A 15035-nucleotide genomic window follows, 5' to 3' on the forward strand; every position below is an offset into this window, starting at 1 on the left:
GCTCCCTGACAGGTAAACTCCGCTATCGCTCCTTATACAGCCGCTCCGCTCCCTCACAGGTTATCTCCGCTATCGCTCCTTATACATCCGCTCCGCTCCCTCACTGGTAAACTCCACTGCACACTTTATACAGCCGCTCTGCTCCCTCACAGGTAAACTCCGCATCACTCTTTATACAGCCGCTCTGCTCCCTCACAGGTAAAACTCCACTATACACTTCATACAGCCGCTCTGCTCTCTCAAATGTAAACTCTGCATCGCTCCTTATACAGCCGCTCCGTTCCCTCAAAGGGGCACTCCGCTCCACACTTTATACAGCCGCACTGCTCCCTCAAAGGGGCAGTCCGCTCCATACTTTATAAAACCGCTCCGCTCCCTCACAGGTAAACTCCTGCTCTATATGCACCCGCTCCATTCTCGCTCTTTACATAGCCGCTCCGCTCCCTCACAGGTAAACTCCTGCTCTTTAAACACCTGCTCACGTCGGGCTCTTTTTTGTTGTTTCGCCTTTATTGTTAGTTTAATTTCCCCCTATCCTTAAATTACTAAATTTAATAATAATCAACAAGTGATTGTAACTCAGCTGCTAATTTCAATTTAAAAACAAAGATAAAAGCTGAAGTAGTCACCAGCCAGTTGCCTGCCTGTCCTCCTGTGCCCAAACTCTGATTTGGTGCTGAAATCCTGAGCTCCCTGTGAGGGTCAGACACGGAGAATGTTTAATCATTAATTTGCAGGCCCTTCTCCCCTCTCTCTGACAGTTAATTTACTGGGAATTGTGATCCTGTCCCGGGGAAAGTGCGGCCTCTCCACCTGCACCACTCGCTACCTGGTGGCCATGGCAACAGCGGATCTATTGGTCATTATCACAAACGTCATACTGAACAAGATCAATTATTATTATTTCCCACTGAGTTTCCTGGACGTCACTCCTGTTTGTCGTGTTCACGGGATCATACAGTTTGCAGCCATGGACTGTTCTGTCTGGTTCACCATCACTTTCTCCTTTGATCTATTTGTGGCCATTCGTTGCCAGAAGCTGAAAACAGAATATTGCACCGGGAAAACCGCGGCTGTGGTTCTAGCGACAACTGGTATCCTGCTCGGTTTAAAAAACATCCCCCAATACTTTACACTGGAACCTGGACAGATATTCGACAATGCACCCTGGGGCTGTGTGGCAAAGCCAAGCTTTTTTACTAATCCTGGATGGAATGGATTTAATTGGTTTCAGATGGTTTTAAACCTATTGCTCCCATTCGGTTTAATTCTGCTGATTAGCGCTCTGACAGTCAGACACATTTTAGTGACCAGTCGAGTTCGGAAGGGACTGAGGGCTCAGAGTAAGGGAGAGAATCGCAGTGACCCAGAGATGGAGAGCAGGAGGAAGTCTATGATTTTACTCTTCACTATATCCGGCTCCTTCATCCTCCTGTGGTCGGTGAATGTTATAAAATTCGTCCATATTGATCTGAGAGGGTTAATTATCCTCACCTATCCTGAATATATATTCCAACAAGTCGGATTTATGCTGCTGAAATTAAGTTGTTGCACAAACACATTTATTTACGCTGTGACTCAGTCCAAGTTCCGAGAGCAGATCAAGAAAACGGAAAATTATCCGGTAACATCAATTATTCAATTAATGAAGAAAAAAACCTAACTGTCAGACGCCTCAGCCAATCAGAGAGTTCCGGCCGTTGACGGACAGGCACTACCGCCAATGAGGAAGCTCTGCATGCTGACTGACAGTCGCACCACCCAATCAGGGCTCGCCACCGCTAACTTACAGCTGCTTGTGCCAATCAAGGCAATCAGCTCCATAGCTGACAGGTGCGGCAGCCAATGGAGCAGCATCAGATATTCATCCACAGCCACCTCAGCCATTCAGGGAGAATTGCTCGCTGAATGACAGCTACCTGAGCCAAAGTAAACTACCGGCTGACTGACAGACACTTCATCCAATCAGGGAGCTGCAGCCTCTTTGCCCAGAGTCACGTGGGGCAGTCAGGGTATTCTTCCTGTGAGCCGACATTCATCTCAACCAATCAGGGAGCGGCAACTGCTGACTGACTGACAGTTCAGCCAAACATAATGATAAAAACACAAAACTGCGGATGCTGGAAATCCAAAACAAAAGGTTCTGTTGAAGGGTCATGACGACTCGAAACGAAAACTCTTTTCTTCTCCACCGATGCTGCCAGACCTGCTGAGTTTTTTCCAGGTAATTATCTTTTAGTTCAGCCAAACAGTTCATTCCAACAGCTGACTGGCATCGGCTTCATCCAATCACGTTGCTGCAACCAGTGACTCACAGATAGATCAGCCAATCAGCGATCTTCACCATTTACCACAGAAGTATCAGCCCATCAGGGAGCTGAACACCATCACGGACAGCCGCATCAGCCAATCAGTAAGCACCGACCGCTGCCGTCAGCACATCAATTAATCAGACACTACAAACCATTTCCCACCATCTAGCGCGGAGTTTCGTTCAATAATAGCGTTCAATATTTGACTGATAGCTCCTCAAACAAATGGAGAGCCCCGAAGGTGTGAGGGACCCCTGCCCTGCCCGATTGGAGCGTTTCAGCATGAGAGTGACAGCTCTAATATCCAATCGGAGAGATGCAACAGCCCTGGAATTTCCTGGAGTGATGAAAATCCCGCTTTAAAATCCGACCATTAGCCGAGCACCTTGCTCACCTCAGCAAAACCTATCCCTGCCCACTTGGCGATTGACAGCAGCGTAAGCCAAAGGCTGAAATGCTTGCAGATCATTGGCCAATCGAAATCCGGCGTAATTGCTTCGATTCACAAAAGGTCACCAACAACCCACCGTCATGACGTCATGACGCGTGATCCTGGCTGGAGGTTGGTCAATGATCCTGAAAGCGGGGCGGCACTGGCAATTACGGCAGTGCAACTAAATTTCACTGATTCTAATTTAAGCTGGAACCGAAAGGCAGAAATTCAGAGATTGTAATAGGAGGGACACAGGTAAAAGGAAGGATCAAGTTAAATAACAGAATCACAGAACTGTTAGCAAGTTGAAGACGGCCATTTGGCCCATCGTGTCTGCACCGAATCTCTCAAAGAGCAACTCACCAAGTTCTATTCTCTAGCCTTATCCCCATAACCTGCACTTTCATCATTTTCAGATAACAGTCTAATTCCCGAAGGAATGCATCATTTCAACCTGCCTCCACCAGCTCTCAGTCACTGTTTTACAGATCCAAAACACTCGCTGTGAGAAAACATAATAGTTAATGTTATCAGTGCTTCTTTTCCTGATGACCATATTACTGAGCTTCCTCACCCTGAGTGGTTTCAAGAAAATGAACCCTTTCCCCTTGTTTAATAAGGATCACTCATGATTCTAAATAGACATATCAAATCTCCTCTCAGCCTTCTCTTCTTCAAGGAAAACAATCCTAACTTAGATTCAATGAGTCATAGGTGTCAACAGCACAGAAAAAGGCCCTTTTCGGCACATCGAGTCTACGCCGGTCAGACAAGTACTTGTCTATTCTAAACACATTGTTCAGCACCAGACCCATAGCCTTGTGCGCCACGGCATCGCAAGTGCACATCCAAACATACCTTACATGTTATGAAGGGTTCTGATTCAACCACCCTTTCAGGCAGTCTGTTACAGATGCCCAACACCATCTGGGTGAAAAAGTTGTTCCTCACATCCCCACTAAACCTCCTTCCCCTTACCTTAAATCTATGCCCACTGGTTATGGATCCCTCCAGCTACGGGATGAGCTCCTTCCTGTCTACCCCATCTATGCACCTCATAATTCTATACACTCAGTCATGTCCCCCTTCAATCTGCTCTCCTCCAGGGAAACAAAACCCAGTCTATTTAATCTAGCTTCATAACTAAAGCTCTCCAGTCCAGGCAACATCCTGGTAAATCTCCTCTGCACTCTCTCCAGTGGAATCACATCCTTCCCATAATGTGGATACCAGAACTGCACGCAATACGCTAGCTGTGGCCTGACCAGCGTTTTATATAGTTCAAGCAAAACCTCCCTGCTCTTATGCTTTATGCCTCATCTAATATTACATGTATCCCATATGTCTTCTTAACCATCGTATCGACATATTCCGCTACCTTAAGGGAAAGGTGGATATGCACACCCAGGTCCCTCTGATCCTCGCTACTTCCCAGGTACAATCATCGTGTACTCCCATGCCTTGCTTGTCCTGCCCAAGTGAATCACCTCACACTTATCCGGATTAAATTCGATTTACCAATGATCAGCCCATCTGACCAGCGCGTCTATATCCTCCTTTGTTCTGGGGCTATCTTGGGCACTGTTTACCACCCCACCAATATTCGTGTCATTCGCGAACTTAATGATCAACCAACCTACATTCAATTCTAAAACGTTTATATTTACCACAAACAGCAAGGGACCCAACACCAATCCCTGTAACTTCTCCAAGCACAAACCTGCAAACATTCTCCTGAATTTTATCTGTCCTCTTGACAGTAACATCACATTCCTTGCCCAGAGCTCGACGTAATACATCAACTAGAGTCCAAACTAGTGCTTTATACAAGTTGAACTAACTTCCTTGCACTTATACTCTATTTTACGATAAATACAGCCTTGCTTTAGTTAGTTATTTCTCAAAATATACTGCCACCTTCAATGGCTTGCCCCACTGCTCATACCCCCTTCAGAGATGTATCCTCCATTTTGTGCTTTCTCTCCTCATGTTCTCGCTACTAAAATGAATCATTTCGCATCTATTTGTATTGAACTTCAGCTACCACCTGCCTATCCATTCCACTAACTTTTCCATGCCCTTTGGAAATGCTATTCTATCCTCCACACAGTTCAAACATCTTCTGGTTTAGGAGCTTATCAGCTGAAATACCGATATACGTTTCTTTTCTCCCCATGTAATGTTTTCAAGACCAATACAGCAATTAGCTCTACTTTATATCCTTAATATTTGTTGTCATGACAAATTCACGATTTACAATAAATTTACCCGTCTGTGTGTTGGCTATCAAGTTAACTTTTACATGTCAGATCGAACATTATACCCTGTGGATCAGTTATTATGCCCAATAAAATAAACACGTAGAATTGTATTCCTCTGCATAGTGTCTGAAGCCCAACTTAGCAACCAAATGTCAATTTATGCTAGAGTGTATAATTGATCTTAATTATTTAGCATCTATTTGTAAAGGCACAAATATCACATTAATTTGGAACCAAAATACGTCATATAAAATAACTGTTTGCATTAGATAATAATTTCAAATAAAAACACACTCACGATTTGTTAATTGGTAAAAATGAAAACTTTTGACGACACAAACAGAAAAGCTGTTAGACCAATCAGCAGCTTATTAAGAGGAAGCAGTTATACAAACTGCAGCAAATCTGTTTGCACATCATATGATTCGAAAACATAGAAACGTTTTCTTTCGTGATGTTTGGAAAGCAAAATCATCGATGATGTCTTCAAATAATAAGCTACCAAATGTATCACTTTGGATGTACATAATTCTGTGGGCAGATTGCTATCTTTGCAGCAAACTTCAGCCAAATACATAGAACTCAGTCCTGGAGAACTGAGCAGAATTTGCCAAGTAAATGTTTGTGAACGTGTGTCATTCTTACTAACATATGTTCCTTTCAAAGCTTGTAAGCACTTCAAATTCTAGAATTTCAAAACTTACATATCCAAAAATGTAGATACTGACCTTGTGCCAAAGAGATAAAAAATCCGTGTGCAACTCGACCCGAGGCACAACTGATGCTGCCGTGCAGCTGGGACCAGCAGACTGCTGGATTTATACACGCCGTTTGCAAGTTAAACATTCAACATGGGACACATTTAAGCTACAGGAAATAATTATGTGGACAGCAGCAAGGGGATCTGAATGGAATCCTTCATTTTGTATAAATGTAATATTTATTACTAGTGCTTTACAGCATTTTAAAATTAATCATTGTTACACCTGCACAAATACATGAACTTATTATGACTAGTAACTTTGTAACGATGTAGATAAGAATGCATTTTGCATATTAGAATGAAAAGTCCATATTTGTAGTGTAACATGCCAGTTTCAACCGATTCTGTCCAAATACCGACCTCCCAGCCACCGACCGCCCGCCCCACACGCTTGAAAGCGTAAAATCGCGCCGGTCCGGAACATGCACGGACCAACTTTTCAGGACTAAGCAGGATGGAGGCCTGGAAGAGCTCATGGACATTGGGAACGATTAAGAAGTTTGGTGATGGTGGTTTCCTGAGCACCATATGCTGCTGATTATATCAGCCATCGTTGAAATGGACCCTCCAGCAGTTGTCGCATCGATCGTTTGGTCTCCTCAGCAGCAGTCACATCTCTCAGGTGGTCTCTCCAGCAGTAGTTACAAAACTCGGGTGGTCTCTCCAGCAGTAGTTACATAGCTCGGGTGTTCTCTCCAGCAGTAGTTACATCACTCATGTGGTCTCTCCAGTTGTAGTTACATAACTCGGGTGGTCTCTCCAGCAGTAGTTACATAGCTCGGGTGGTCTCTCCAGCACTAGTTTCATAACTCGGGTGTTCTCTCCAGCAGTAGTTACATCGCTCGAGTGGTCTCTCCAGCAGCAGTCACATCGCTGAGGTGAACTCTCCAGCGATATACAGCTGAAGTGGACTCGGAGCATGTCGTTTGGCAAAAGCAAAGCTTTGCAATCGGGGCATGTGTGAAGGGCAAACGACAAGCATCCATAGAAGCCTTCTCACATGAGGCTCACAAGCACTCGGGCAAAGGCTGATTCGTCCCTGTGTGCACAAGCTTCTAGGTGGCATAGACCAAGCCTGGGCTGTCCCCCTGAATATAGGGAGTGTGCTCATGAACAAAAATTAGGAAAAAGAATGAGAACACTCAAGCCCGGCGTGGAAAATCCCGGCTTCTCTCTCAAACCCACACACACACAGATACACAAACATATACTCACTCAATTACACACACAAACACACACACACACACACACACAAACACGCACACAATAACATGCAGCCATAGATGTTCACTCGACCTCACACTATTAAATAGTCAAAAACACTTTCTCCAACATATGCACTATCTCGCTTGCAATCAGTCACAGTATCATACACTCCCACTGGCCCTCATACACTCACCCTCCCACACACGCACTCACAGACACATTTTCACTCACGCACTGAAATCTCGAGCTCACTCAATCTGACACTGTGAAAACGTCACGCATTCTCTCTCTCACACACACACACACTATGATAAACTGAAGTACACTCACACTTTTCCTCACAATCACACACACACATTCTCTCTCACACATTTTCACGAAATCTCATGCTCACACAATCCAACACTGTCCACAGCTCTCTATCTCTTTCTCTCTCTCTCTTTCTCTCTCACTCACACACAGGCAGACACTCACAGACACTCTGTATTCCACATTTTTCTCTCACAGACACAGGCATTCACTCGCTTCCTCACACACATTCACAGGAGCACTCACACAGTAATCTCAAGCACAAACTCACTCCGTCATACACGCACACTCCCAGAATCAAATACTCATTCAATAGCACACTATCACAACGCCACACATTCTCTTTCATCCTCACACACACACTTTCACTCACAGAGACTTATACGGACGCAGACACAACCCAACAGGCACACACACAGATTCTGCAACACAGTCACATAATCATACACTCAATGTCTCACACACATTGACACTCTCACTCTCTATCTCTGACAAACAGGCATACACGCAGATTCACATCCTTATTCACACAGCCTCACAAAAACTTTTCAGTTCTCACACTTGGACGTATTCACATATCACACTCACTCACAAATTCTTGAAGCGAAGCACTCATGTGCGTCAACAGGGAATCCCAAACACATTCAGAAACACTCTCCGTCTCTAATACTCTCACTGACATGCACATTCACACATTCTCTCAAGCGCTCTAAAAGTCACACACCCTGCTGCCCCACCATACACAGAAACGCATTCGCAAAATCACGCACTCTTTCACACAATTACAAACTCAATTTCGCAATCTCAAAATGACACACTCATACGCACAGACTATTAACACACTCATACACCCACATTAGCACATACTTCCTGAATCACAAATACACAAACTCATAGTCATACTGACTCACAAGCTCTCCCTGCACACTCTCCGTCACACACATACGCACTCACAGGCTGTCAGATACAAAGTAATATATTCGCAGCGCACTCTCACACACACACAGATACACAATTGCTGAATCTTACCCTGTGTTTGTCTATGTGTGTGTGTGTGTGTGTTTGTGTGCTTATGTGGATGTGTTTTTTGTTTGTGTGTGTGTTTTATGCACGTTAATATCCCGAGCGTGTGAGAGTGAGTCTGTTTCTGTGTATGTGTGTGAGTGTGAGTGCTTTCAGGCAGAAATTCAACCATGAACTTATTGGATGGCGGTCTGACTCCAATGCCCGAATGCCCACCTCATTCTCCCAATTACTTAATTCATTACTCACCTTAAAGATTTCTATTTGTCCTAATTGTTGATACTGCAATGGCGGCAGCTGTTCCCGCAATCCAGCGCGGATGGGAAAGCCATCTATCAGTTAGCAGGGCAGCACTGCACTCTGGGAGACTGCACCGACTGCACATGCGCAACAATATTGGTGCTTCTCATTTTTCATTTAATTATTATTACTATTATTATAATTATTTAGCTCCTCGACGGGACAGAGTTCCAGTTCCTTCTCCAATCTGAAGAGTCGATTCTTCCTTTCTCTTTGTCGATTTAAAATAAATGCCTGCAATAAGACACTGAAACCAGGAGGCCATTGCTGCCGACCTGTGGCTGGGGTTCGACAAAGGGCAGCGGTCTATGAAGCGGGTGAGCAAGAGTTAACACTAGGAGGACCAGAGAAAAACAGGAGGACCAGGCGAAGTTTAGAGCGGCACGTAACGGTTAGGAGGTGAAATGACAGCAAACGCAGTCTCCCTCTTCCCAAAGCCCAGTTCAGTTGGCAGAGGCAGGAGGAAATGTCTTCAAATATGAACTTCAGCTTCTAAACTCAACAACAAATAGAACCATTCACGCTGCACAGCAGAATTACTCTCCATTCCCCCCATTATATACGCCCTTATCACATCAACTGTGGTGGGAGATAGTTTTAGTCGTTTCCTGTTGAAAGATTCCAGATATCAAAAGCGATTAAGGGCTTTAGAAATAGGAGCAGCAGAAGGATACTAGGGTCCTTGAGCCTACTCCGCCATTTAATAAGGTCATCGCTGATCAAATTGTGCCCTTAACTCCAAACCTTTGCTCCATTTCCATATCTGCCCCCCAACCCCCACCCCACCCCCCCCCCCCCCAACCCCACCCCATTGCCACCCCGATTCCTTGTCGATGAAAGCTCTGCCTAGCTCAGCTTCGTATATAATCAATGACCCGGATTCCACTGCTCACTGGGGAAGGAAATTAATGAATCAGGGAAACAAGGAATTCCTCATCATCTCCGTTTAAAATGTCTGACTCATATTGTTAATTTGTGCCACTAGTTCTGATTCCGGCACAAAGGGAAACATCCTCTCAGCAGCCACCCGGTCAAAGCCTCTCGGAATAATATCTGTTCCAAGGCGACTCTGAACTCCAATATGCACCAGTTCAAAGGGCTGAAAATTTTTCCTGAGACAACACCTTCATCACTGGAATCAGCATCTCTGAACTGCCTGCAGTGCAAGCATTACCCTCCTTATGTCAGGAGACCAAAGTGAGTAGAGGAAATTAGAAGAGAATGGATTCCGCGATGAGGGACCACCGTTAAGTGAATAGATTGGAGGAGCTGGCGTCTTTCCTTGAGAAGTGAAGCTTGCAAGACTATGTAGATGTGACCTGAATCATGATTGATCGAGACAGAGTAGATAGTTATTCTTCACGTTGGCAGAAGGGACGAAAATCAGATGGCATTAGGTTAATTTGTTTGCCAAAGAAGCAAAGATGACATGGGGAAAACGCCTTTAACAACGTGAGGAAATGGGGTCTCGAATGTTCTGTCCGAGAAAGAGGTGGAGCAAAGTTCAATCATGGTTTCTGAGAGGAAATGGGACTGGAAGCTGAAGAGAAAATATTTTCTGGGTTTCGGAGAAAGCGTGGACAAGTGGCAGTAGTGAGATTGCTCCTGCAGCGTACTTTCACTGTCTGGAAGTGCTGAATGCCCTCCTTCTGTACTGAAACCGTTCTATGATTCATACATAAAGCTGGGTATCAGAAATGCTGAATGCTATGTTGCATCCCCTGTTTAAATCTGATTTCTGCCCGACACATCTATGCTCACTTTAAGGGCAAATAATTGATGACGGAATTTGAACCGCCCAAAGGGTGTGTTAAATGATCTCAGGAGTGAAGATTCCTCATCAAGTTTCAGGTTCTAGTCGCCATATCTGGTATCAAGCTGTTGAAAGCTTTGCCACCTGCCTGTTCTGGCATGGTCCCTTGCACTGTTGGAACAACATAGTCAGTGCTCTTTATAGTTTGAATTAGGGTCCAGGAAGTGTGGGCTGCATGTTTTGTCATTGCCCTGACCAGCAGAACAGATCAATTGTGGAATTAATATATCCTCAATTTCTCCCCATTTGTTGACCATATGCCTGTGTGTTTTGTTGCACAAAATCTGCTAACGTTTAGAAAGATATCTGAAGTCCAAGTGATCTAGCAAAATTTGGCAACACGAGTTTTCTACTTTTAAGACTTTTGCTGTGCAAAGTTCACTGAAATCAACCCAGACTAAACATAGATGAACAGCCAACTAATACATTAAATTACAGGGATTATATCCCGCTTTAACTTCATAACTAAAACGAAAAACTCACTCCGAGTTTATGCATTATAGACACTATCTGTAGTTATGTCGCCCTAACCTTAACGTCTGGCGCATTCCGGCTCTAACAGGAACCATTTTCCCTTCTTCACCCAGGTGAAACGGTTTATACCATTCAAGGCTTTGAACATAATCGACTGAAATTCCCATTGAAGATTCCCTCTGGTGGTTCCAATATTTTTAACTCTTACCAGTCCGTGGATCTAACGAGCTATCGGCTTGACCATTATCTGAAAAGCAGTCCTTTTTTTCTGCATGGCATAGCAGCACCTGCTGTGGGTCTTCTTTCCCCTGACACTTAGTTCTGACTGATTCTGAGATTTTAAGTCTGTACTCATCAAAGCACATGTTACTTCTTCCTTTGTGTCGAGGTGTTAAAGCTCACCACTGAATTTTAGTAGGATTGAACCTCGGCCCCAGATATCCATGTCAACCAGATCACAATGTCCTGACTCCAGGAAGAGTTCAATTCAACTTCACGCCGTCCTCCATTCCAGGACATTGTTTTCCTGCTTTTAATTGGAAGAGAAAGCTTAGATCATAACTAACTTATAAGGTCCACGAGTCATGACAGTTGGCTGATTCAACAGCAGCATCACTGTTCTTTTGAAGTTCACACTTGAATCCCCACGTGACAGAGTTTCAAACTCCGTTTCTGTGATTCAGTATCAGCAGCGAAATCATTAAGCAGAGGACGATTAACAAAGTTACTTAGATAAATAAGTCGTGTGATGAATATTAGGGGGATGAATGTTTTGAACGATCCTGCCAATTCATTTTTAATGAGCATCTCATGCAGATTATTGCCAGGGATAATATTTCTCACGGATGGATTAGTTATTTTCCAAACAGCTGCTTAAAAGCACTCACTGCACAGTCTCTGCCCCTTTCCAACTGATTTTCATACGTGCTTGATGAACTTGTCAGAATGGATGGGGAACGGAACAGGACATAACTGCAGCTGTAGTGTCTGAGGTCAAAATCGTCACACAAAGTAGAACCCAGTGTTTCATAACCTGGAAAGTAACAGACTCCAACTGAACCCTCAGTGTACCAAGTATGTCAGAGACCTGGTTCTGACGTTCACTGCTTCGTTGGTAAAAGCTGATTTGCATTTACAAGCACAGCGGCTGCACAGGACGACCTGGGGAGTTCGAATACTTTCTTGCAGAATGGCCGTTCCACAAAGCTGTGCTATCCAGCTGAATACGGCCAACTAATGGCTCATCCCTGTGTGGGTTTCGGCGACACCGTGCAACTCCAAGCGCTCCTTCAATGATGTGAAAGTAGCAGCCAGTCCGGTCCAGGGCTGTAGACACCAAACTAGGGGGCAGCCGAATGTCGTTGAACGGCATCGGATGCTCCCATATTGGATTCATCTATATCCACATCCCACAAACCCCCAAACCCGTCACCCACCGGTACCAACAAAAACGGTCGAATCTGGCTTTACCTGTGCCACACATTCCCCGCTCTTGACACTTCACTCCCACGCCAGGATGTGCCCAGGCCTTCGGGTACAATACTGCCTCATCGGCTATATCTCACAGGCACTGACAATCCTGCGATGTCATCTGGAAAGCAGCGTGTGTATGAGAGTGCAGTGCGTGATTGGGATTCTCCAATTTTCTCTTGTGCTGGGGAAATGATTTTCAGTGGATAGTCACTCTCCATGTTGACAAAACATGTGTTAAAGTAATGTTGGTGCAATACTTTGTCTTAGTGTCCAAAGGAGGGGGTGTTCGACTTCTATCATTTTCAGCATTTCTGCCACTTTTCCTTTAGGGATTTTTTTTTACGTGTTCCAGTTGGGAACTCACTATGTGCCGTGGGAGCCTCCGTGTTGCTGAGCAGTGAATCGTCTTTCTCCATTTGAGCTGCATTTCAGTCAGTGGAATGGACGAGGCCACACCCGCAGGAAGCGCTAACTCACTAGCACCGTCACACGGAGCCGTTTCCTCTGCCTGATATGGGACAGTCACGATGGTGTCAGACACATGCAGTCCACCAACAGGAGATTCCACAACCCACTACCCCACCAGTGCTTGAGAAACCATCTTGCTGTGGATCAGCCTGGCCCACCTCATAAAGCTGCTCTACATCACAAAACCACACTTCTCCAGAGGTGGAGATGTCACGAGTCACAACGGCAAGTCCCAGTCATCTATCGGTGGACGTTCTTCCTCCAAAGCATCTGAATTTTGATGCCTGTCTTTAACTGCTCTCAGCTTGACGGCAGCCTCCATCCCATTAGCACAAAGCAATCGGCCTCACCTCTTTCAACGCAACGCAATCTGAGGCTTCATTTCTTTGTTCCTTCACTCCAGCACCAGGAGGTGCCCCGATTGTTAGGCACGTCTCAGTCTCTGCCTGAGACATCAAAAATCTTCCGAGGCCACCTGGAAGGCAGCTTGCCTATTAGCATGTGGTCGGTGAATAGAATCTGTTAAAATCCTATCTATGGTAGGACAATGGGGCGGTGACTGCCAACGGGTTTCCATTCAGCTAGGACAACTAAAGCAGGGCTGATGAGTTTCCCTCTCGCTGTTACCGAGCAATGGCTGTTGTGGGGCGGCAGTGTGAGGGTGGGGCTGTGAGGGGGAGTGGAACGGGCATAAGTGTCCCGGCTACCTGTTTCAGTTGGGAATTTATAGTTTTCCTTTAATGCCTCGATTCCAGAGGCCAGTGTGTACTTTCCCTTCATTTCCCTGGTCTTGACCACTTAACAACGCAGCAGATAAAGCATGTTGGACAGCAAGCAAAGAAATGGCTCCTCCAATTGTTCAACCACTGCCTGGCAACACACATGTTACCTAATATTTTGCAAAAGGCACAGGTAGACATATTAAAGCCCAGAAAAGATCCCTCAGATCCTCAGCCTTTTCAGCCAATTTTACTGCTTTGCCAAACGAATAAGCTGTTTCAATGCCTGATACTCAAAAGGATAGCACCATCTGTAGATGAGAAGATCATTCCAGAGCTAGCACGTTGCCGCCCTGGCAAATCAACAACAAGCCAACTGCTCAACCTCACACATCATATCGAAGATGGTTATGAGCAACGGATGGTAACATGTGTTGTTTTTGTAGACCTCACAGCAGCATCCGATACAGTGAATCATAGGCGTCTCCTCTGCAAGATCCTAGAGATGACAAAAGATATTCACTTAACAGAGCTGTTAGAAAGCATGCTTCAGAATCACCGGGTCGATGTTGAACTAGGTGGGTAGAGCAGCATGTGGCGTATTCAGAAGACTGGTCTTCCTCAGGGAAGCATGCTTGCACCGCTGCTGTACAACATCTACACGAATGACCAACCTATAGAGGGTGTCACACGCCGTTTTATATCTGCTGATGACTTATGTGCAACTGCCAAGGTATTGATTTTAACACCGTGGAGAAAACGCTTTCTGAGGCCTTGGAGGGACTAAGATCGTACGATGAAGAAAACCACCTTCGCACAAACCCATCAAAGACACAATTTTGTGCATTCCACCTCAGAAACCGTGAAGCCAAACGCCAGATTAAAGTAACCTGGTGTGGAGCAACGCTGACGCATTCCGAGCACTCTATCTTGTTAGGAGTCAGACGTAACACATGCCTCACGTTCAAGTCCCACATTGCAAAGACAAAGGCAAAAGTGAGCGCACAAAACAACATCCAGAATAAGCTCACTAACACAAAATGGAGACCAAGCTTGAAAACATTGCGAACCAGTGCACTTGCTCTTTGTTGTTCCACTGCTGGGTATGCCTGCCCTGCATGGGAAAGATCTACTCAAGCTAAGAAGATGGATGCGGTTCTGAATGCAAGCGGCCGACTTATCACAGGTTGTTTAAAACCAACAGACACAAACAGCCTTTATATTCTGGCGGGTATCGCTCCCCCTGATATAAGAAGAACGGTAGCCAGCAAGAAACAGCCACTCCGTCAAACATCAGATGAGAGGTACCCTCCCATGCACCTACACACCTACTATTTACCGACCCACAAATCTTCATGTCAACAGCAAGCGGCCAGCTGGATGGGCTCAATAGTTTCTCAAATACTTTGTGACACGGGAGACACGATGGAAATCTTTTCAAAGGTCTGGGTGCCCCCCATACACACACATACACATATGTA

The sequence above is a fragment of the Cetorhinus maximus genome, chromosome 37 (assembly GCF_964194155.1).
Source record: "Cetorhinus maximus chromosome 37, sCetMax3.hap1.1, whole genome shotgun sequence".
Lineage (NCBI taxonomy): Eukaryota > Metazoa > Chordata > Chondrichthyes > Lamniformes > Cetorhinidae > Cetorhinus > Cetorhinus maximus.